The sequence below is a fragment of the Lontra canadensis genome, unplaced genomic scaffold (genome assembly GCF_010015895.1).
Source record: "Lontra canadensis isolate GAN:19392208 unplaced genomic scaffold, GSC_riverotter_1.0 scaffold30, whole genome shotgun sequence".
Classification (NCBI taxonomy): domain Eukaryota; kingdom Metazoa; phylum Chordata; class Mammalia; order Carnivora; family Mustelidae; genus Lontra; species Lontra canadensis.
In genome coordinates, this window is record NW_022631024.1 from 11,352,360 (window position 1) to 11,378,548 (window position 26,189).

Here is a 26,189-nt window from a genome sequence, read left to right on the forward strand (position 1 = left end):
AATAGAGTATTAATCCAATTTGACTGGTGTCCTTAGAAGCTGAGGAGAGACAGACACCCAGAGTGAGGAGAATGCCATGTGCAGACACAGACACAGAGGGAAGACAGCCATATGAAGAAGGAGACAGACGGGAATTATGCAGCTGTATGCCAAGGAACACCAAGGATTGCTGGCGACCACCAGAAGCTAGGGGGAGGGAAATGGAACAGATTCTCCCTCTGAGCTTCTTCTAAAAAGGACCAATCCTGCCAACACCTTGATTTTGGACTTCTGCCCTCCTGAAGTGTGAGAGCACAAATTTCTGTTGTTTGAAGCTACCCACTTACTGGTAATTTGTTATGGCAGCCCTAGGAAACCAATCCATATACGACAGAATCCTGATACGGATTACAAAATAGACACATAGCAAAAGAGCAACGAGTAGGGACAACTGTTCAAAGAGTCGTTCTGCTAAATACAGAGCATCCGGCAAATTATTGACCTGCCTTGTTGATGACAATTTCTTTTTCTAGAAAGTCTTTCAACAAAGCAACAAGAGAAACTGGCTACTCTGGATTGATTTCTGAGTAAGTGGTTGGCAACACGAAAGTATGAAAGAAACCTGGTTAAGTGTGTATTACACGACACAGGAGGAAACAATGCAGGGTCCTAACAGCAGTGGAAAGAGCCCTCCCCTAGCCTAGAAGCCCGAGTATTCCTGTTCCTAACACTTCTTAGTTATGTGATTATGAACAAACAAACCAAAACTGTAGGTAACACTTTGAGCCGCAAGTTTTTAATTCACAAAAACAAGCAATTTGCACTTGTTCTGTAGATCTCAAATAACTGTTGTGAAGATAGAGCAAGGTTTTTTAGGTGTGAAAGAAGTCTGAAAACACTGTATCATGTATAATATCCCATGGTTATTACTCTGCTGTTTAGTGATGCTTCAAAAGAAAAAAAAAAAAAAGAATCATCCTGTAATAAGAGCTAAGAGGGGAGGGCACCTGGGTGGCTCAGTCAGTTAAGCATCTACCTCCAGCTCAGGTCATGATCTCAGGGTCCTGAGATGGAGCTCCCTGCTCAGAGGGGAGCCGGCTTCTGCCCCTTCCCCACCTCCCATCCAGCTCCCGCTCTCTCACACTCTCTCTCCCAGGAAGGAAGGAAGGAAGGAAGGAAGAAGGATAAGAGAGAAAGAATATAAGACCTAAAAGAGAAGCATCGAGAAAACAATGGAAATACGTTGGAAGTGAAACCAAAATATAGTAAGAAATTTATTCAGACAGAACAGAGAATATATTTATAGAAATCACATGGTAGGAAAGAGATCATTTTCTTATGTACTCAGATTTTTAAAAACACATATAGAGATGGAATGGCTGTCTAATTAAGCATCAGCATAAGAGTCTATCACACAGGGGTGCCCCAGTGACTCAGTCAGTTGAGAGTCTGGCTCTTGATTTCAGCTCAGGTCATGATCTCAGAGTCCTGAGATCAAGCCCTCCGTTGGTCTCTGAACTCAGCATGGAGTCCGCCTGTCCTTCTCCCTCTGCTCTTCTGCCCCAACCCCTGCCCTTTCTCGCAAATAAATAAATAATATTAAAAAAAAAAAGAAGAAGAAGAAGTGGGCATGCCTGGGTAGCTCAGTAGGTTGGACACCTGCCTTTGGCTCAGGTCACGATCCTGGGGTCTTGAGATCAAGTCCTGCATCAGGCTCAGCACAGAGCCTGCTCTTCCCTTTGCCTCCTACTCCCCCCAGTTGTGCGCTCTCTCTCTCTCTCTCTCTCTCTGACAAATGAATAAATGAAAAAAAAAATGTATCACACATGTTTTCTCAGCTATAAAAATGGGATATTAATAATAAGGACCCTGTAAGGCTGTTGGACAATAAAATGAACTAATGGATATAAAACTGCCCTGTAAATTATGATGTACTCTAAAATTATTAGCCGTAAAACTGTCATACATGTGCTCAAAACAGAGCACAAATTGAAAAATACTAAGTACAAAAATTTTTTGAATGTGTGTGTGTGTAGGGGGGTGATGATGATGGTTTTCACACATTCACTGTAAAAGGAACAAGAAGCTACTGCTTGGTCCAGATGGTATTCCTATAATACGAACAAATGGCAGTGCTCAGAAGCTGGTCCTTACCAGCATGGAAAGCATGTTCACGTATCAAAGATAGCACAAAACCATCCTGAATTACATGCAAATTATTTTCTGAAAACAATTTTTCGGACTTCATGCAACATGCAACTGAACTTAAGCTACATGCTGTAAAAACAACATCAGGAGGAATGCGTAGATACCACACTTCTCCTTGCTCTGTGTTGAGAGCAACTGAATGGACTGAGGGCAAAGAGTGTTTAAGAAAAGAAAGCCAAAGGAACTAGGGCTTGGAGCCTCAGTCCTGTACACAGAGCCAGAAGGCCATTTGTGAGATACTGTGCACTAGACTAGGAAGATATTTTGCCTACCAAATGTGGAAGAAGAGAGGTGTTTAACACACACAAATATGCAAATCCAGTACTTACTGAACGGAGGCCTAGCACAGCCGACCAGAAAGTACTGCAGTGAAGGAAAGGGAAGGTAGGCAGTTAGTCAGTCAGTCATCTCAAAACAATGACTATCAACAAGACACATGCAAAGACTATTTATGAGGCTAATGGGGCAGGAGACACAAAAATATACAGAATGAAAGCATCAAAAATATGTACCCTTGAGAATAATGTGAGAAAACATCATCTGAAGCAGCCTAAGGCTAATGATTCATAAAAACTGTCTCCAGTGGGGGAACCCACAGAGGTAGCAGTCAAATGCAATCTAGTCCAATTGAAATAGTTCCATTTATTCATCACATAAAAACTCACGAGGCAACAAGAAGTTCGGGCAAGAATCTCAATTACCAACCAACAAGACATTACTCTTATTCGGTATATGAAAAAGTACAGACCACACAGACTTTTTCTTCTTAATCACAAACAAAGATGACAGTGGCAACAGCCAGAAGTCTGTGTCTATAGTACACTAAAAACAGACAACAGAAAAGCATCTGGGGCCACCCAAAACCACCATTTCAGCATACTCTGAGAGAAAGCTGTTACTCATGCAAATATTAGGTCACACCTGATTTGTGTTAAGCAGAATGAAAAACAAAAACAAAACAGCCAATAACCCATTAAAAGATACTTATGATCTATACCATGACAATTCTGGTTTCCTAAATTACAGGTTTTATCTGTAATAAATTGAAAGCCAAGGAAAGAAAATAATAAATTTTTCACTAAAAGAAAAATAAAAATTACTCTTTCTTTTAGCAGTAACTGATGATATGCCCATATATCTGTATTTATATGTATACTAATATAACAGCTTTATTGAAATACGATTCACATACTACACAGTTCACTTACTTAGGTATGTAAGTCAGCAGTTTTCAATATATTCACAGATATACAAGCATCACCACATTCAATTTCAGAACTTTTTTTTAAAGATTTTATTTATTTATTTGACAGAGATCACAAGTAGGCAGAGAGACAGGCAGAGAGAGAGGAGGAAGCAGGCTCCCTGCTGAGCAGAGAGCCCAATGAGGGGCTCCATCCCAGGACCCTGGGATCATGACCTGAGCCGAAGGCAGAGGCTTTAACCCACTGAGCCACCCGGGTGCCCCCAACTTCAGAACATTTTTATCATCCAAAAAAGAAACCTCATTGTCATTAGTTGTCATGCCTCATTTCCCCTAAAACAGTTCTCTCCCCAGCGTTAAGCAACTACTAGTCTACTTTCTATTTCTATGGACTTATTAACAAATGGATATTCACATAAATGGAATCCTAACTACACGGCTTTTGTGACTGGTTTCCATCACTTAAAATGTTTCCAAGGGTCATTCATGTAGCAAATATCAGTACTTCATTCTTTTTGATGGCTAAATAATATTCCACTGTGTGGCTACATACCACAGTTTGTTCGTTCTTCAGTGGATGGACATTTAGACTGTTTTCACTGGGCGGCTATAATGAATAATGCAGCTATGAACATGTGCATCCAAGTTTTCATGCGGACATCTGTTTTTCACTTTTCTTAGGTATATACACCTAGGAGGAGAGCTGCTGGGTCATATGGTAACACTGTGTTTAACCTTTCAGGAACTCTCGGGCTGTTTTCCAAAGTCACTGAACCAGTTTACCATCACAGCAATGTATGACAAATCTCTACATTCTCACCAGTACTTACTGCCTTTTTGATTCTGGGCATCCTAGTGGATGTGAAGCACTATCTCACGGTTTAGATTTACATTTCTGATGGCTAATGATGTTAAGCATCCTTTCACATGCGTATTGGCCCTTTAACAATCATCTTTGAGGAAATGATTCCTTAGATCTTCACCTACTGAATAAGTTAATTGGGTTTTTATTGTAAGAGTTCATTGCATAATTCTAGATACAAGTACCTTACCAGAGATATGATTTACAAATATTTTCTCCTTTTCTTGGGTTGTCTTTTCAATTTCTTAAATTGGCTATAGATCTACTTTTTCTCTTGCCATTTTAGCCCTTATTTTTTAGCCAAAACAATATATACATAATTAACAATTCAGTAATACCCAATAAGACTTAAATGAAAAGTAGTAGTTCACTGGCTCGCCCTTCCTTGCAGCAATTTTCAACTGTTGTGGCTGTTTCATCCAATAGTGTCCCCTATAGTCCTAAATAAATAAGCTTTTCTTTCAATTGCTTGATTCATCCATTTTTGACATTACAGATTTTCCGTAATGATGAAAAAGGAATTAGTTCTCTTTACTCCCACTGCCCTTTCCAATATAGTTCTATCATTATTTGGGGCAATCCAATATTTCTATCATTACTGGGGCTAATCAACATCTTTAAATCACATACCTTCCAGTTAAGTCCATAATTAATATTTAAATAATAAACATTTTTATTGGGGTGCCTAGGTGGCTCAGTCATTAAGCGTCTGCCTTCGGCTCAGGTCACGCATGATTCCAGGGTTCAGGGGTTGAGCTCCTGCTCAGTGGGAAGCCTGCTTCTCCCTCTCCCACTCACCCCTGCTTATGTTACCTCTCTCGCTGTCTCTCTCCCTGTCAAATAAATAAATTAATTAAATATTGGGAAAAAAACATTTTTATCGCTTCATTATGTGGCATATAATAGGGTATTAAGAGGAAGAAAAGATCAGCATATAATTGAGAAGGACGCTCAGACATCTTTCACTGGAAGTTGGTTATACTTCTCTTAATTTGTTCTCCACTTCTCAGTAAATACTTTTTCAGTTAGAAATTAAATGTTGTACTATTTTTTTAAAGATTTTATTTATTGGGGCTCCTGGGTGGCTTAGTGGGTTAAAGCCTCTGCCTTCAGCTCAGGTCATGATCCCAGGGTCCTGGGATCGAGCCCCACATCGGGCTCTATGCTCACAGGGAGCCTGCTTCCTCCTCTCTCTCTGCCTGCCTCTCTGCCTATTTGTGATCTCTGTCAAATAAATAAATAAAATCTTAAAAAAAAATTAAAAAAATTAAAAATAGATAAGTTAATTTTAAAAAATAAAAAATAAAAATTAAAGTTTTTAAATAAATAATATATATAATAATAAATAAAATCTTAAAAAATAAATTAAAAATTAAAAATTAATTAATTAATTAATTTAAAAAATAAAAAAGATTTTACCTATTTATTTGACTAACAAAGTCCATGAGTATCTCTTTGAATTGCAATGATAAAACAAAATGACATGCAAATTATAAAAGGTCCTTTGATTGCCTACATACTACCAGAAAACAGCTTTACGTATGAGATTACTCATTTGGAGGGAAGTTGTTAAGAAAAAAAATCACTTGGGGGCATCTGGGTGGCTCAGTCGGTTAAGTGTGTACCTTTAGCTCAGATCTGGGATCAAGCCCCACACTGGGCTCCATGCTCAGCGGGGAATCTCCTTCTCCCTTTCCCTCTGTCTCTCCCCCCTGCTTGTGCTCTTTCTCTAATAAATAATTAAAATCTTAGGAAAAAAAAAAAATCACCCTAAAGGGTGTTGAAACAACATGGATTTCTGGTTCCTTGCAGCTAAGGAGAGGAAAACAAGAGCAGGGGACAGGAGAAATCAAGCTCCCAAGTGGCAGACACTATGCCAGGCAATTTATATACATTATTTCATCTTCATATCACCATAAGGTAGACATTGTTACTAGAATTTAGAGATGAAAAAAAGGCTCAGATAAGCTATTTAGCTAGACTTACACAGCTGGAAAAGGATTCCAAAGTCATACTCTTCATTCCAAAGGACCCTCAAGGTCAGCACCCTTAGATAAGAATGCAAAGATTACAAACGAGAGTTGTTTGATCTCCAGTACCCCAACCCTTCAAATCCCACGGGTCTTATCTCTCCTTTCCCTTAAAACATAGCTGACCACATTTTTAAGTTTTGGTTTTTTTTTCCCTCTCCCAGTAATTGGAACTCCCTCTTTGAAAAAAAACTACAAGATCCAAAGAATCACTGAAACCATGTTTTTAAACAAACTTTGGTTATCAAATCTACCTGTCAAGGAATGATTCTAATTGTTAGCTTTTTGACTTTGGGAATGTTATTTAATTTTTCTAAGTTTTAGGAGTTCTTCAACTCTAAAATGAGGATTACACTATTTTCTTCTCATATAGCTATTATAACAGTTAAATTGGACAATAATCATAACATTATAGTCCAGGAAGCACACAAATACAGTCAGTAGAAGGTAGCAAATATTAAAACTGGTCATTTATGGGGCACCTGGGTGGCTCAGTGGGTTAAAGCCTCTGCCTTCGGCTCGGGTCATGATCCCAGGGTCCTGCGATCGAGCACCACATCGGGCTCTCTGCTCCACAGGAAGCCTGCTTCCTCCTCTCTCTGCCTGCCTCTCTGCCTACTTGTGATCTCTGTCAAATAAATAAATAAATAAATAAATAAACAAACAAACAACCAACCAAATAAATAAATAAATAAATAAATGAAAAAAAACCCAACTGGTCATTTATACCATCAGTCACAATACAAACAGTCCAGTGTTTGTTCATTCATTCAACAAATATCAACTGAGAGCCCCCTAAATGCCAGGCATTTTTCTAGATGCTGGAATACAGCAGCGAACAAAACGGGCAAAACCCCTGCTTTCACAAAGCATACTGTATGGCGGAAAGACAAAAACAGAATAAAGTACACATGAATTTAATACTCCAAGTGAGAAGTACTGTGAAGAAAACAGAGCAGGAAGGACAGTGTGAGTGGGGGTAATATTTCAGTTTGAGCAGGTGAAGGGACATTTGAAAAGGGAAGCTTTAAGCAGAGTCCTGGATGAAGTGAAGGAGGGAGCAGCCCGGTAGCGGGGAGGCTGGGGTTCCAGGCGGACTGAACAAGGACAGCCACCGAGGGAGGTGTCCGTGCAGTATGCGGGATAAGAACAACGGGTGCTGTCTTATGCACAACACTAAAGAAACCTCAGCTCCTCATCAACTGATATAAACAGGATTCTTGGCTGCTGTGTTTTGAGAGCCACGGGAGAGATGAAAATCCAGACACTTATTTCCCAAGGCCAGCACCCTGATGTGGGCTCAAAGTGCCCCAAGGAGGGATGCCTTCTTCTGACTGGCCTAACCATCTAGAGAGACTGCCTTCTGCTAATTTGCATAGAGGTACCATGTAGGCCACCTGCAGCCTCTACAGGATTTCCCTTTCAGTTGAATTTATGGGATAGACAATCACCAAAGCAGTGTTGACTCAGAAAAAGAAACAGACTAATTATGCTGATCTAGATTCTATAATGCCATTCATTAAAAAAGGGGTTAAAATGTGAGATAATCCCAACTTTGATTGTTTCTCTTTATCTGGATGGTGAATAAAAATATTTTTAACCTAATAAATTGAATAAGACCATGTGATTTATAGTGGATCTACATTCTGAAGCTTCAACCCAAGTACAAGTCCAAACTCCGACATTTTCAGCCAAGTCACATAGCTTACTGTGTAACCTAACTACAATTTCCTCATTTTTAAGCGAGGATAATGAATACTTCCCTATCTCACCAGCTACTGAAATAAGCTCTAATTAAGTGTATTCACTTTTTCTTATTAAGATAATCAAGTAAAAAAGTAAGGGGTGCCTGGCTCGCTCAGCTGGTAGACCATGTGATTCTAGATCTCTGGATTGTACGTCTGAGCCCCATGTTGGGTGCACATATTACTTAAAAATAAAATTTCAAAAAGAAAAGTAAAAAGGTAAATCCAAAGACATCTGACCCTTCAACAGCATGGGTTTGAACTGTGTGGGTCCACGTATACGCAGATATTTTTCTAAATAAGCACCGTATTGTAAATGTATTTTCCTTACGCTTTTTTTTCTTACGCTTTTCTTAATAACATTTTCTTTTCTCTAGCTTCCTTTATTGTAATAATATTGTATATAATACATATAACATATGAAATACACATTAATCAACTGTTTATGTTACTGGTAAGTCTTCAAGTCAACAGTAGGTTATTATTAGTTAAGTTTTGGGAAGTCAAAAGGTACACGTGGATTTTCAACTGTGCATGGAGTGGGTGCCCCCTAACCCCACATTTTTTAAGGGTCAACTGTGAAAGAGAAGTAGACAATGCTTTTATTAGGGAAAAAGACCTTGTGTCTATCAAAAGACTTTAAACTAAAAAGGCTCTTAAAAGAATTCAAATAAATAAATAGCCCAAATTAAAAAAATAAAATGTTTTGCTGGTGCGGAATTCCATCTGTTCCTGCTGCTTATAACCCACCCAGAGGGTCACTATGTGCGGTGACAATGATGATGCAATCAGAAGAACAGAGCAGTCCTGCTGACTGAGGATTCCTCATGAGGGCACCCAGTGTCAGACCAACTGGAGTCCCCCCCTTGTCTGGGTTAATCCCATCTTATTCTTCTGTCAGGACTCTACTCTTGGCAAACGTAAGCCCTGTCCTTAGCACAAGAAAGTAGTCCTTTGGTGGCCTATTTGGAGGTCATTAAACTGATTTAAGTGTATCCACCCTCACAAAACTTTTCTGGATCAACCCCATCAGAAATGCTTTGTTTTTGCTCCAAACTCTAAATTATGTTCCCCACACAGCTCAGCTGCCTCACGTCATGGACATTCCTGCACGGTCCCCAACCCCTTGCTAGACTGTAAGCTCCTTGAAAGCAGTCGCTATCTCCATCTTTCCTCCAAGCATCCCAAGCAAGGGCCGCGAAGTCCAAAATATGAACTGGTCATCAAGGCAGCGAAGGGCAGGCACCACTGCAGATCTGGAGACACTGCGTGTGTGGACTGAAAAGATCAAAGATGGTCGACAGGAAGGAAAAGTGACGGATGATCTGCGGAAGCTGCGAATCCGCATCTCCCTGAGCATCTAGAAGGGAATGCCAAGTAGTTGCCATTAAGAGGATGAAAAAAAGGCTCACGTTCAATCCTCAAAGAAAGACGTCTATAATCACATCGGCATGGTGGGACATAAGGGAGCTACAAATACTTTGTGAAGATAAGGAAATCACGTAAATTCCCAAAGTCTTCTTATCCACAAATATGCCGATTAGTCACCAGGAGGTCAGCAGGTATTCTACAAAGATCTGTTTGGGGCCAGCAGAGGTGTGACACAGCACAGTGGAGAGCACCCGCACCAAAGTGCTGGGACTCAAATCCTGGCTTCGCCACTTAAAATCTGAACAGAGCCTCGTGATCTCAACCAAGCTATTTGACCGCTTTGTGCCCCAACTTACCCATATGTAAGATGGGGATAATAATAGGATCTGCTTCTTAGTGTTATCACAAAAATTAAATGAGAATGTATGTAAAGTGTTTGGGGAAAAGCATGGCACACATTAAAGAGGTAGGATTAAAAGTAGGAGTACTATTAATTTACCATGTAAACTGGGACAGTTCTGAAAAGGGATACTATGAATAATTACATCAAGACTGTGTGGAAACTGAGACTGTATCAGGCAAACCAGGACATATGGTCACCCTATAAGTGTCAGAAGAAACCAGAGGATGTGACCAGGGAGCAGAATTCCCTGCTTCATCTCTTTGTATGGAGACCACCCATAGATACAGGTACCAAATGTTAGCATCCCAATTATATTCTCCTGTTTGCACGTATGTTAGACTATGTTTTATTCTAAATAAGTGGTTTTAATTAATATATTAACCAATATTGACACAATCCTCTCGAGATTAATAACAACCATCCCACAAACACTGAAGATACAATGAAGCTATCATATCAGCGAGAGAGATGGTAAGACTCCTTGCCCTCAAGAAGCTAAGCCCCAGTTAAATGATTCCTCCAGGTACTTTCCACTAATAGTTGCCAAAGGCCACTGCTACAAGCAAATACACCAAAGCAGGAAGGTATCTCAAAGAAATATTGGAAAAGATGGGTAGATGGAAAAATGAACACAGCAAAGAGAAATACACTATGTTACATGGTACTGCCAAACAGATGTAGACATTCTAAGAATTTTTTTTTTTTAATTTGACAGACAGAGATCACAAGTAGACAGAGAGGCAGGCAGAGAGAGGGGGAAGCAGGCTCCCCGCCAAGCAGAGAGCCCGATGTGGGGCTCGATCCCAGGACCCTGGGATCATGACCTGAGCCAAAGGCAGAGGCTTTAACCCACTGAGCCACCCAGGCGCCCCGACGTTCTAGAAAGAAAACACAAAATTCGCAGGAAGTATTTGTGGCAAACAGCTTTGTTTGCCCTGCAGTACCCATTTCCCTTGCTTTGTGCAATTTACTGTTCTTGCCGTTGCATTCTGTGCACTCTCAGTAGGAAAAAAAAAATGCTTCCATTGGGAAGAAAACATAATTCAAGGGAGAGAGAGAGACAAAGAGGGGAGAAGGAGGGAAAGAATCAATCAATCAGAGAAACTGTTAATTGCATGTGTAAGATTAATAGCTCAAAGAAAGAGACCTCAAGCTTTACAGACAGGCACTGAAATGCTTACAGACGAAGCGATGGGATAGCTGAGATTTGCTTCAAAATACTCAGTGTCAGGTGAGTAGGTACAGATACAGATAAAGGCAGATTGGCTCTGTATTTACGATTGTTGAAGCTCAGTGATGAGTACACAGGGGTTAATAATTCACCTAATTTTCTCTGGGTTTAAAATTTTTCATAGGAAAAGGTTATTTTTTTTTTAAAGATTTTATTTATTTATTTGACAGACAGAGATCACAAGTAGGCAGAGAGGCAGGCAGAGGGAGAGGAGAAAGCAGGCTCCCCGCTGAGCAGAGAGCCCGATGCGGGGTTCGATCCCAGGACTCCGAGATCATGACCCGAGCCGAAGGCAGAGGCTTTAACCCACTGAGCCACCCAGGCGCCCCGGAAAAGGTTATTCTTGATTCACATAAAGTACGGTCCCAATTTTATGAAATCACTTCTCTCTATTCTTCTATCTATACCTTTGCATGGAAAGATACCTGGGATAATGTTCAGCTACTGTTTATGATGCTTATGTCTGGGTGGTGAGATCTGGGATAGCTTCATTACTTTCATACTTGAACTTTTCACATAACTTAAATTCAAAATAATAATGTTGTTTTCCCAAAAATAATGGGCTGATATTTTTTTAAAGAGTTATTTATTTGAGAGACAGAGAGAGAGAGAGACCATAAGTGGAGGGGCAGAGGGAGAAAGAGAGAATTTCACACATAGTATTTGTACCGAGCACAGAGCCCAATGTGGGTGTCTGTCTCATGACTCCAAGATCACGATCTGAGCTGAAACAAAGAGTCAGATGTTTAACCAACTGCACCACTGAGACACCCCTAGAGTGATATTTCTTTTTTCTTTTTTTTTTTTAAGATTTTATTTATTTATTTGACAGAGAGAGCACAAGCAAGGGGAGCGGTAGGCAGAGAGAGGGGGAGAAGCAGGCTCCCCACTGAGCAAGGATCCCGATGTGGGACCTGAACCCAGGATCCTAGGATCATGACCTGAGCTGAAGGCAGAAGCCCAACTGACTGAGCCAGCCAGCTGCTCCTTGAGTGAAATTTCTTAAACAGAAAGGCTAAAATCCAATATCACAAAATGTTAACAACAGTTGAATTTGATCGGTGGGAATATGAATGATTATTTTCTGTATTATTTTTAATTAAAAAATAAAGTACTTGTGAAACTTTTCCAACATAAGTTTTCTCAATCTTGGAACTACTGACATTTTAGGCCAAGTGATTCCTTGTGGGGGGGCTGTCCTGAGCACTACTGGGTATCCAGCAGCGTCCCAGGCCTCTACCTGCTGATACCAGTAGAAATACAACCACCCTACTATTGTAACAACTAAAAATATCTCCAGGTATTATCAAATGTGTCCCTGGAGGTAAAAATCCCCCCTAAGAACCCACTGCCCTAACATGTATCTTCTCCAAAGCAGTCTCAAGTCTGCAAAATATAAATTCCCCAATCCTTAGGTATATCCTGCATATCTACTACTGATTTTTAACGTTCTATCATTTTCTTTCTCATTCTTAGTTCAGTTAATAATACTCTACTTGTAGTTCAGACTACCTCAGGTATATAAACCAATTTTGCTGCTGCCGATTTAATGATTCAATAAAAAAATATATACGGCTTCTGACACTTCCTTTATTCAGTTCCAAAGCCTGAAACTAAAATCTTAAGACTATATATAGTACTACAACCTTCAAGATTATGGGAAAAAGCAATAAAGGTTATATAATCCAATCTCCTTAAAATATACTACTCAACCTTTGGTCAAACTAAACAGTCCTAAGGCATGCCCCAAAGCAGAGTAACTCATACAAAGATGAAAGCTCACGGGATAATACAATTGTCATTTAGCCTCTTAAGACTCAAATGAGATGTGCAGACCAGCAGCATGAGCATCACCCCAGACCTACTAAATCAGAATCTGCATTTTAACAAGCTCTCCAAGCAATATGTATGCACATCAAGCTTAAGAAGCTGTTTTTGAGGGTGCCTGGGTGGTTCAGTGGGTTAAGCCTCTGCCTTCAGCTCAGGTCATGATCTCAGGGTCCTGGGATCAAGCCCCACATCGGGCTCTCTGCTCAGCGGGGAGCCTGCTTCCCCCTCCTCTGCCTACTTGTGATATCTCTCTATCTCTCTCTCAAATAAATAAATAAAATCTTTTTTTAAAACACTGTTTTTGATACAAACTGGCTTGAAGCTGAAGTTTAGTGGGCTATATTCTTAAAATAGAGATTAAGTTTCTTTTATTTTTAGAGATGAAATAAATACTGTACAGTTACAAAACAGCCAAAGGGTAAGAGAAAAATTAATGGAATCCACCTCTATCACCCCCCAAGAAAACTAGCTATAATCTTATGAAACCATTCTCAAAGATGAGACAAATGCCATATTTTAAAATCAAGCTGAGAAAACCAAACAGTTATTTATAATGGATCCTTCCGGTTAAGCAAGAAGAATTTAATTAAGTCTCCTTGTAAAGACCAAAGCTAGTCTCAATTACATAAAGCTACAGTTCCCAAACCTAGCTGATTATCCTGGAATGTTCATTCTTTAAATTAAGATTTCTGAGATCTACTTCCAGATACGATTCAGGAGGGCTGGGATTCTCTATTTTTTTTTTCAACTATTTTAGTCATTTCTGATGATTGGTTCTATCTGAAAATCACTGTCTAAAGAGGGTAAAAAAAGATATCATTTTCTTTGTCATTACTTTTTAAAATAATGGACATGTTATGTGGCCTGTTTCAAATAACTGATATGTAAAAGACTAAAATAAGGGACTAATCAGTTCTGGGGGCTTTGGATGAAGGGAGATCATGTGGTTTCAAATTATCCACACCTAGAAAATGGTGGTTTGAGCTATCAATCATGAACTGCCCTGGAAGAAACGAGCCATTTCTGAGTGTCTAAAGTTGAACTCAATTTGGAATGGCCACAACTAGCAACCTTCTTTAGCACTACAGTCCACACAGTAGGAGCATAGAAATATTTTTTCAGGGGCTCCTGGATGGCTCAGTGGGTTAAGCCTCTGCCCTGGGTTTGGGTCATGATCTCAGGGTCCTGGGATTGAGCCCCGTGTCGGGCTCTCTGCTCAGAAGAAAGCCTGCTTCCCTCCCATCCCTCTGCCTGCCTCTCTGCCTACTTGTGATCTGTCAAATAAATAAAATCTTTAAAAAAGTAAAAGAAATATTTTTTCAATGAACAAATGATGAACACTGTAAGATTCTATGAAATATAAGCCAGATAAGCTACACTGCCCTGTGCAAGCAAGACTACAAGGCCTCTAGAAAGGTTTAGATTTCAAGGAAGAAGGAGGAAAAGAAATAGGAGAGGAGGGAGAGGAAGAGAAAGAAGAGGAGGAAGAAGAAAAAATAGAAGAAGAATTTTTCCAAGACAAGTATTTTAGTGGCAACCTAGTGGCCTGTTTCATGAATCCATCCGTTCTTTTCGTCTCCCTATTAACGTCATCTCCCTAACTTAATGTCATCTACGCTGGAGCCTCATGACTAGTTCTTCCCACTTCTACTCCTGAACCCCTCACTTCATTCTTGACATAGCAGCGAGAGTAATCTTTTTAGAGGTCTTTGAGATAGATCCAGTGACTCAAATAAGAAATTAGTTCAGAAGTCAGACCTTCTCCAGATACAACACAGGGGCTCCAAAACAGCAGCAACAGCATCTGTCTTGGTCTGTTTAAGCTGCTCTAACAAAATAACCACAGACTAGGTGGCGATTAACACAGAAATTGACTTCTCCCAGTTCTGGAGGCAAGAAGTCTGAGATCAGACTGGCAGCACGTTCAGGCAGGGGCTCTCTTCTGGCTCACACACTTGTGCCCTCACGTGGTGCCCAAGGGTTCAAAACAAGCTCTCGGGAGCTTTTTATAACACACTAATCCCATGAGGTTCCACCCTCCTAACTTGAAACACGCCCCAAAGGCCCTACCTATTAAGACCATTACCTCTGGAAGTTTGGATTTCAACACATGAAACTGGGGGGAACACAAGCATTCAGACTGCAACCGCTTCCTTAACCAGACATCCTTAACCAAGGTCTTCAGGGGTATGACCTTGGCAGTAATTCTAGATCTTCTGATTCCCTTGGTTCCTGCCTGCTTTCTAAACCATTAAACCAGTATTTCCATCAGTGCTCTGAGGTACTTGACAACCTTCCAATAAATTCCTTTTCTGCTTAACTTGGCTGGAATTAGGGGCTATAATTCTCAACCAAGAACCTTCCCTGGAACAATGCCATGCCCCGCCCCCCCACCCATCCCCTTTTAAAGACCTGCCACTCACTGAGTTTTGCCTTCCCAAAATGGGTATAATTTAAAAAGCAAAAATTCTAAATACCATTTACATTACCAAACATGCCAATACACTACACAGTCCTGCACAGGGTCATCCTGGCATGTACTATAATCTCAGCTGATAATGCTCATCCTCAAAATCCTGGTGTGGCTAGTTCTACCATCTCACTCTTGTCTCTGGCCAAATTGCCTTATTAGAGAAGACTTCCCTGACCAGTCTATATAAAACAGAAAGACCCTTCTTTATAGTATGGTATTTTTCTTCAAAGTTATTATCACCATCTGATACATTATAAATTTGCTTATTTATATATATTCCATCTTCAGTCACAACATAAACTCCACAAGGGCAGGGACTTTTGTTTTGCCATTTCCCTATCTCCAGTGCCTGCAACAGAGCCTGGCACCTAGTAGCTGCTCAACAAACTCTTGTGGAAGAAATTACTAAGTAAATTTTACTTTTTTTTTTTTTAAGAATAATTTATTTATTTGAGGGAGAGAGAGCATGAGTGGGAAGGGGAGAGGGAGAGAGAATCTCAAGCCAACTCTGCCCTGAGCACAGAGTCTGATGGTGAGATGGAGCTCATGACCTTGAGGTCATGACCTAAGCTGAAAGCAAGAGTTGTACGTTTAGCTGACTGTGCCACCCAGGTGCTCCTAGCTTTTTTTATTATAAAAATTTATTTTAAAAACTACACTTATTGTGGCTAGCACTGGGTAATGTACAGAATTGTCCAATCACCATGCTATACACCTGAAACTAATAAACGCTGTATGTCAACTATACTTCAATAATAAAAACTTGAGTAATAAAAAATAAATGGATATTGGGATGCCCGCATGGCTCAGTCAGTTAAGCATCATATCTCTTTTCTTTTTTAAGGATTTTATCTATTTATTTGTCAGAGAGAGAGAGAGAGCAGAAGCAGGGAGAGTGGCAAGCAGAGGAAGAAGCAGATGCCCCGCTGAGCAAGGAGCCCAAGTCGGGACTCGATCCCAAGACCCCAGGATCATGACCTGAGCTGAAGGCAGACCCTTAACTGACTGAGCCACCCAGGCATCCCGCATCTGACTCTGGTTTTGGCTCAGGTCATGATCTTATGGGTTGTGAAATCAAGCCCTGTGGAGGGCTCAATGCTCAGCACAGAGTATGCTTAAGTTTCTCTCTCTCCCTCTCCCCTCACTTGCACACACTCTCTTTTAAAATAAATAAATAAATAAAATCTTTTAAAAAGTAAATGGATCTATAAACATGCATTAATTACTTTCACACACACACACACACACACACACACACACACACACACACACAGAGGCTGTGACATAAGTATGTGCCTCCTAGATCTCCCTTCAAAGAAGGACATGGTTCCTGTTTGCTGGGAATGCTGCCACCCCTCCAGGGATCACGCAGAGCTGCCTTGCCCAAGGTCATGCTCCTCCCAAAGCGGCCTATATCCAGTGACTGATGGAGAGAAGGGTATAATGGTACAGCCGTTTCAGCCCAACAACTTTAGGACAACTCTGAAAGGCCACTTCGACTCTAGGCTCTCTAGAGAGTCAGCTGGGACTGTTGTTCAGAACAGAGCTGTAACTCAACTTCTGCCAGATTGTGTCTCCTTCCCATCCCTCCCACAGGTACTGAACACAACGGCACTTAACATCCTATACCCTAAACTCAACCTCAAATTCTGCTTCCAGAAGACCCTGACCTGGAGCATGCTTGTTGTTAAAACTAAGAAACAAACAAACCAATAAACTTCATCCTTATAAAGTGGAAAACTAACATCCCTGTAACAGATTGTCCTATGATATGCCTTTTCTCCTGCAGAAATGGTTACATAATGAGAGTCCCCTATTTTTAACTAGGCATAAGGCTAACCAGTAAAATCTATTCTTCCATGCATCCAGGTGTGGCCATATAACTAAGTTATGGCCAGTGAGATCTGAGCCAAAGTGATGTGTATTTCCAGAACTTGTCTTTAGAGGAGTTAATGTGCCCTTTTCCTTCTGACCTTCCCCTTTTTTTGAAAGGGAACATGGACATAATACTGAGTATCTCAGATCATGCACATGTGGGCAATAACCCTGTAACAGTGCAACCAAATACAAGGAGCCCAGACCCCTGTGGAGCCACCAAACCAGCCTCGCACTTCCCAAACTTGATTATGACCTGAGAAAATACCAAAACCTCTATCTAGTTGAACCTCTACAGTGTGGGTGACAGCTCCCACTGCTGTCTGTGCTCTGGCTGCCTCTATCCCCAACCCTGTGCTCTCACTCGCCAGGTCAGCATCTGCAGGTCTCCCGAGGGAGACCGCCTTCAGACCGCCAGGACGTCTGGCCATTTACGCATCCTTCCTCATGAGCAGTGGTCCTCAAGGGTTAGGGTGAGGAGGACAAAGGCTCTACCTTTTCATTCTGTCCTTGATTGTGACACCTGTTAGGAATAAGTTCCAGAACTCCCCTGCAGGACTGAGCTGAAGCCTCCTTGAGGTTTTGCTTGATCCTTGCTACATCCTTGCTTGGCCTCTAGCCTTGTTCTCTCTTCCCTACCAAGTTTCCCTGAAACTCTTCCTAGTAAGTCACTTCCCTGTGAAATCTCATCCGATGTTCTGTTTCTGGGGCCCCAAACCTGAGACAGTAGTCATTGTGGATATATCAAATGAGTACCTTGCCACTCCCCAGGGTTCATCACAGTTAACACCTGTACACCTTGCCAAACCTTGTCCTCTGCAAAATCAAACATACTGTGACTCTTTTAAATAAAAATGGAATTATAAGGTAAACCATGCACCTCACCTTTTTCACTTAAAATGGTTCATGGACCTGTGGAATTTAAGAAACAAAACAGAGGAGCATAGGGGAAGGGAGGGAAAAACAAAATAAGATGAAATCAGAGAGACAAAGCATAAGAGACTCTTACCTATAGGAAACAAACTGAGGGTTGTTGGAGGGGAGGTGGGTGGGGTAACTGGGTGATGTGCATTAAGGAGGGCATGAGATGTAATAAGCACTAGGTGTTATATGCAACTAATGAATCATTAAACTCTACCTCTGAAAGTAGTAATACACTGTATGTTAATTAATTGATTAAAAAAATAAAACGATTCATGGACCATATTCCATGATTATAGAATATATATATATATACATACTTCATTATTTTTCAGGATATATGGCTGCCTATAACTTAAAGTCCAAATAAATACCAAAAACAGTTTTGATATCAAAAATATTTTGATATCAAAAACGTTTTGAGCCAGCACCTGGGTGGCTCTGTCAGAGAAGCATGTGACTCCTGATCTTGGGATCATGCATTCGAGCCCCACATTGGGTAGAGAAATTTTATTTATTTATTTACTGGAGGAGAGCAGTGAAGAAGAAATTTACAAAGAGGAGAAACTTCATTGGCTCATACCCAGAGTTCTGCTCATCAATGAGAAAAAAGATTATATACACATCAACTTCTAGGAACACCAAAAAGAAGCAAGGCAGAATTTACTAAAAATAGATAAATTAGGGACAGCTAGGCCGCTCAGCTGGTTGAGCATCTGAATCTTGGTTTTGGCTAGGGTTATGCGATCAAGACCTGAGTCAGGCTCTGTGCTCAGTATGAAGTCTGCTTGGGGTTTCTCTCCCTCTCCCTCTGCGCCCCCCCCACTCATTCAATCTCTCTCCCAAATAAATAAATAAATCTTTTTAAACAATAGGTAAATTATATCCTCTTTGCCCTACATCTTTAAACTCCTGGAAGGGGTTAAAGGTCTAAAAAAATTAATATATTTTATATGTATATATAACTTTCAGTACATTAACACCAAAACATATAACTCTAAATATATTTAAGATATATATAAAACTCATGTACAAAATTAGGATGTTGTTCTTTAGAGTCTTGTGATTTAAGGAGGCAGGCAGAAGATAAAGGAGAATTACATGATGTGTTTGTATATTATTAGCCTAATGTTATTTGAAGTTTGGTGTTTCCAAGGAATATCCTTTTGTTATTGCCAAAATATATTTTGGAGGGGCCTGGGTGGCTCGGTTGGTTGAGTGACTGCCTTCGGTTCAGGTCAGGATCCTGGAGTCCCAGGATCGAGTCCCACATTGGGCTCCCTGCTCGGCAGAGAGTCTGCTTCTCCCGCAGACCTCTCTCTTCTCATGCTCTCATTCTCTCTCTCTCAAATGAATAAATAAAATCTTTAAAATATATAAATATGTGTATATTTTAGATATTTCAGAAGGATATATTGCTCGAATTATGCCTATATTTCAAGGAAGAAGAGTTTATTTACAGATGTTTCATGAGTCTCCAAGAATTAAAATAACAGTCAACAAGCAATAGAAAATTTCTGTATTTCAATACCACCATTATTTAAGATTATAAACACACTTAGAACATAATTGAAAACATAACAGTAGGGGCGCCTTGGTGGCTCAGTCAGCTGAGGCTGTGACTCTTGACTTCAGCTCAGGTCATCATCTCGGGGTCTGAGATCGAGCCTGCATGGGGCTCTGCACTCAACACGGAGTCTGCTTGAGATCCTCTCCTTCTGCCCCTTCCCCTGTGTGCATATGCTGTCTCTCTCTAAAATAAATAAATAAGGGGCACCTGGGTGGTTCAGTCATTAAGCGTCTGCCTTCGGCTCAGGTCATGGCCCCAGAGTCCTAGGGTTGAGCCCTTCATCAGACTCCCTGCTCAGCGGGGAGCCTGCTTCTCTCTCTCTCACTCCCCCTGCTTGTGTTCCCTCTCTTACTGTGTCTTTCTCTGTCAAATAAATAAATAAAATCTTTTAAAAATAAATAAATAAAATAAATCTTAAAAAAATGTAATAGTAAAAACGATCTCTTACTGGATTACAAGTGTAAAAGAGATTTAATAAAGCAATGTAACATTCATTTTCCACAAACTGAAGATACTGGTGCATAAAATCAAACAGAAGCCTTTAAAAGACAAACTCCTACGAATGACAAAATTGTTTTATATTCATTTGGAACTGTTCAATGTTAACATATCAAAAACTCTGGTGGGCCAATAATCTGTAACGTAATTTAAGAATGTTAAGATGAGGCATGGCAGAGAGATGCACTTGCACGCTGGTAAATTAAGAAACAGAGGAGGGTCAGATATAAGACAGAACTTCCATGGTGGTGTTTTTCCTATTTGTGCACTGCAAAGGGAAATCTCCAATCTAGTTATTAAACTTTCAGTCTGTCAGAGGTAATAGCTATTATGCCGAAAGCAATTACACAGGCTAGCACTGGAGATCTGAGGGTTTTGTTGTTGTTTTAGCAGAAGTAAGATAATTCCTGGGTTTGTGTGTATGTGCACTTATCTCTTAATCAGCAAGTACATCCACAATATCAAAACTCTCACTCCTTTTTCCATTTCTGCTTGATTGGCAAAATCACAGATTAAAAAAAACAATAACATTACCCTAGATAAATGTGCCCCCATGTTGCTTGCCTTTGATGTAAACATTTTTAGACAATTTTTCAAGATTTTATTTATTTATTTATTTATTTATTTGACAGAGGGATAGAGAGACCCAGAGAGTATAAGCAGGGGGAGCGGCAGACGGAAAGGGAGAAGCAGGCTCCCAGCTGAGCAGGGGGCCCAATGTGGGGCTCGATCCCAGGACCCTGGGATCATGACCTGAGCTGAAGGCAGTAGCTTAACTGACTGAGCCACCCTGGCATCCCTTAGACAATTTTTAAAAACAGATTTACTTGTAGGGGATTTTCTTGAGATGCAGAGAAGTGGCTGCATTTCCATGAGGGCTCTTTCTGATATTGCTAGTTATATTTTTAACATCCTTTAAGAATATATATATAAACGTGGGAGAAAATATATATGCAAATACTCCCCCAAATTAAACTAACCATGATGTCATTCCTACAGAATTATAAAAAGAATCACTTTTTTTTTTCTCTCTGAACAAATACGCACCTTTTATTTGAATAAAACATAACAATTTTCAGTTACCCTGGACCTGAACATTGGAAAGGTCTGGAGTAGTACCACACATGAGAAAATTATGTGCATGTCAGGTAGGAGTGTTAAATTTATATTAATCACTGATGTAATAAATGAACTTGTTGTTGTTTATGTCTATTCTAACTATCTCATTAGAACGGTATCAATGGTTTAAAACTGGTCTCTGCTAACCCTTGTGAAGTTCTATAAAAAACAAAAGTAAAGCTCCTGACTGCTTGGTGAGAGGCCAAATCCTAACCACTAAACCACCAGGGAGTGTCCTGACTGCTCTGTGGTGATTGCTAAGTATTCTAATGTGAGATGGGGGTGGGGGGAGGTAAATACTCATAGCATAAAATTCACCATTTTAACCATTTTTAAGTATACCTACATTCAGTGGCATTAAGTACATTCACACTGCTGTACAATCATCACCACCCATGTCCAGGATTTTTCATCTTCCCAAACTGTAACTCTGTACCCAATCTATTCCCCCCCTTTTGAGACCCTGGAAATCACAGTTCTACCTGCTGTCACTATGAATCTGGCTACTCTAGCTGCCTCAAATAAGTGGAAGCAGACAATATGTGTCCTTTTGTGTCTGGCTTATTTCACTTAGCATAATGTCTCCACAGTTCATCCTTGTAACATGTGCCAGAATTTCACTCCTTTTACAGTCGAACAATATTACACTGTGTGTGTGTGTGTGTGTGTGTGTGTATTTATAAACACACACATACATATAAAACACGTTTTGTTTATCCATTCATCCAAGGGTGGACATTTGGATTGTTTCCCGTTTTGGCTATCGTGAGTAATGCTACGAACATGGGTATGCGTACACATATGTGCTCAAGTCCCTGCTTTCCATTCCTTTGGGTATATACTCAGAAGCAGAACTAGGTGTTGGGTGATGTAGTAGTTCTCAGTTTAAGTCTGTGGGGAACCACCACACTCTAATGTAAGATTGGTGCATTCTATGGGTCTGAAAGGTATCTCTTGTCTCTTGCACACTGATTACATGAACCTTAAAATTGCAACTTGTAACAAATGTCAGAAGTGGTCCAGGATTTCACAGCTGGAGGGGAGACAAGTGTAATAATAGCAGCTACCAGTTATTGATGGTTTACTAAATGCTAGCTTCTGAGCTTTATATACAAGGATGAAAATACAGCCAAGAAATCAAAAGTACCATCTTTTCCCAAATGCATTTCTCAGTGTTAAGGTTGTTACAAAACAAAGAGAAACAAGTCAGTTGGTTAAACAGTTTAGATTTTCTCCTGAGGATTTTTCAGACCTCAAAAATATGTACTGTGACTTTCTAAGAAAGGATATGTGAAGCCATTATTCAAACTGTTTGGCTTTTGTTGAAGATCACGTTGTAGGAATGATCTGATCTAGGACAAGGGCAGCACATTAGCACTGGGAACCAGACTGTTCTTTGCGGTGGGAAGCTGCTGTGTGCATTGTAAATCATTCAGCAGCGTCCCTGTCCTCTACACACTAGATGCTCGAAGTACATTCCCCAACTTATGACAATCAAAAATGTCTCCAGACATTGCCAAATGTATCCTAGGAGGCAAAAATCACCCACAGTTGAAGAGTACTGGTCTGTTACTATCTCACTAAATTCACTAACCACTTCCCCACTTAAACAGAAGCCATTAAACAAATTTCCTTGTTGTCCCCTCCCAGCTCAAACCTCCTTGTTTTCCTCCTTTCTTCTCCGTCTACAAAACAACAGCTGCCCCTCTCAGCCTCTCCTGTGCACTGGATTCCATTCCACTCACCTCATACCAGAACCTGTCCAGCAATTACCACTGGGTAATATGTCTTATTTCTCCTTTAGCCTCCAAACATGTTCATTTTTTTTCTTTCCTAAACAAAACAAACAAACCCAAACCCTTTCTCAACCCTCTTAAGTTTATCCCTCTCCTCTATACAACTAAATTTTCATAAGAGTCCATCTTACACTTAGGGCCTCTACTTTTCTTCACCTCACATTTATTTTTCTGCCCGATAAAATCTGGGTGTACAGCCATTTCTCTATTCTCTCAAAGACCAAGACCTCCCATTTGCCCAGTTAAGTGGTTCCCTCAGCGTTTGGTCATTACCTGACATCACCTATGGTTGACAATATTTTGAATAACCTCTTTCTTTTTTGTTTGTTTTATTGTGGACTTTGGTTTTTGTGTTTTGTTTATTTTTTTGATAAACTTCTGAAGAAAATATGTGACCTGGGGAGTAGCCTATGTCTTGAATTCCGTGACACCACTCTCCCAGTTGTCTTCTCCCAGTTATCTTCTCACCTCATTGGTAGTGTTCTCTATTTCCCTGTGTCTTCTGTCACCCCAAAATGTAAGCAGTCTTTGGGGGGTGACTTTCAGTACTCCTATAAATGATTTCCATCACTCCAAAAACGCCTAGGAATTCTCTATTTATCTCTGACCCCATTATATCCTGAGTTCCAAAGTAAGATCTGTTGATAGCAAGATAGCAGAATGTGGGGGGGAGGGGAATCAGAACTTGTTTATTACAATAAACAATAATAACTACCACCAAAAAATACCTTCTACATGCCAGACACTGGAGAAAGCACTTTGCAAACTAACTAATTTAACTTACTCCTCAACAGCTCTGTGAAGTAAACCTCACTATTTCAACATTATAAATGAGGTTACAATCTCAGAGAGTTTGGTGGTTCTCTCATGTAGCTAGCAAATCCTAAGTATTAGATCATAACTAGCTTTTACTTCAGAGCCAATTTTCTTAACCAAGTGATACTGTTTCATCTTATCTTTTACATTTCTCCTCAAAGTTTAATTCTCTTAGATCTTCCTGATTTTCACAAATTTACAGGATCATTTAAGGTCAAAACTGTAAGCTGTGTACACTCTTGGCCTCTGTATTAAAGAAGATATTTTCCCAAGAATTCTAGGACTAAAAGAGAGTCATCATTATATAGTTCATCTCCAAGCCTGTAGGCAGAATTGTATCTAAACCATTCCAGACAGATGGGTATCTTCTATTTTTAATGACATCTAGGAAAGGAGATTCTCGCTTACTAAATTTAGATTGTGAGCCAAAGGCAGGAAGCATGTCTAATTTTATGCTCCATATAGCTACACCTTCATATACAGCTGGTAATATGCATCCTGCCAGGATTATTACCATAAGTAGAAATGGACACTTAGAAAATACAATGAAAAAAAATAAAGCTGGTCACTAAGGAGAGATTCCAATGGACTCTTCAGGCAGACAAGAGACAAAAATCATTCTGAAGTACGAAAGAGTTGACATCATATTCTTCCATATATATTAAAATCCATCTGGTGGAAGTAACTGGAAAAACGACAACAGAATTTCTAGCATGAGGTACACGCATCACCTGGCTGTAACTACTTTCAAAGAGTTAACTCCAAATCTTAGGGAAAAAAGTCTTGAATGCATCTGAAGTTACTGGCATTTTGAGGTTTACAGTTCTACTCTTGCCATCACTTCCTCTAGGCTCTAGGCTTTGGAATCCGAACACGTCACCACCACCCCCAAAAGATTTCTAATTCTGCCTGTCAGATTGTCTTTGCCAGCTCTCAACACATTAAATGAAAAACAAACAAAAAATTCACAAATGCTGGAAAATGAAGTTTCTAGCAGTATACTTTACAGAAATTCTTTGCACTATTTGTTACAACATAAAGCTAAAATTGCTTTAAGATAATTATCTCGAAGAAGCTACCAACTAGAGCTGACACAAATGTTTAATTGGCCCTTTGTCAAATGCTTCCCCGAATGAACCGGCTGAGCATCCATCTTCACAAAGTTAGGAGGGCTTTAGTATTACTTCAAATAATATAACCTCTTGGGTCAAATCACACTGCAAAATTACATCTGTTTTTAAATGATTAAAGGAAATTGCAGAGTGGATAATCACATGAGTATAACTTCTGACCTCCATTATCACATTAAAATCTAGCACAGACTAGCAATAAATGAAAGCTGATAAAGCCAGGGAAATGTTTGTATAAAATTACCATAGTACCGTTGGTACACTTCCAAAAACCCAGGTCATGGCTCAATTATTTTTTAAAACAGATATTCATCAAAAATAGCAAATGACAAGTATAAGATGAAAATACTGACCTAAACCAATCTGGCAAAACCACCAAACACTTTTTTGAAAGTAATTCATGCTGTTTCCCAAAAGAGAGCATCTACTTCTATCTAGGCAACAAGGGAGGCCATTTATGGCCGAAACAGTTCTATGGGTTTGGTGAAGGATTTGACAGTGAACTGGAACTAAAGGGGCAGTTTCTACTTTGTCACATTCTAGTTTTACAATCATTGTTTTCTTTTTTTTAAGATTGTATTTATTTATTTGACAGAGAGAGAGAGAGAGATCACAAGTTTCAGAGAGGCAAGCAGACAGAGTGGAGAGTGGGGGAAGCAGGCTCCCTGCTGAGCAGAGAGCCCGATGCAGGGCTTGATCCCAGGACCCTGGGATCATGACCTGAGCCGAAGGCAGAGGCTTTAACCCACTGAGCCACCTAGGTACCCCTATAACCGTTTTAACCCGCCTAAGTATAAACCTGTTACAAGAATAAAATACACATTTCAAACTAACAATCACTTTCAAGTCTATATCAAGATGTCTTACCTCCCAAAAAATTTAGCCTAAACAACAAAAATATTACCCTGTGTTTGGCCATACAGTAGCTACCACATAAGTCCCAAGTTTTACTTGGTGTCTGCTGGAGGCTCATGCAATTTTTTTTCTCAACTACTTCTCAGTCATCACCCAATCTGGAGGTGGTTAATTACTTTATGATTCCAATTCATATTTTATCACAAAACAATCTCTTATTAGTCATTAGAGTAACCCATTCATAACACACAGGTTTTTTAAAATAACAGCTTA

The 26,189-nt window shown here is 39.9% G+C and overlaps 1 protein-coding gene across 9 annotated transcripts in view; it reads right to left on the reverse strand.

The window, feature by feature from the left end:
* The window catches only part of SCAI (suppressor of cancer cell invasion), a 129,895-nt gene that overhangs the window by 70,225 nt on the left and 33,481 nt on the right, over positions 1-26,189 (reverse strand). The window contains exon 3 of one of the 9 annotated variants that reach the window (XM_032865842.1): positions 6,240-6,301. The exons of 6 other annotated variants lie outside the window; for them this stretch is intronic. The gene's annotated coding sequence lies outside the window, so the exon portion shown is untranslated. Of the gene's footprint in view, positions 1-2,516; positions 2,535-6,239; positions 6,302-18,096; positions 18,124-26,189 lie in introns of those variants that run through there. 2 more of the 9 variants (XM_032865841.1, XM_032865844.1) reach the window with 2 other exon arrangements.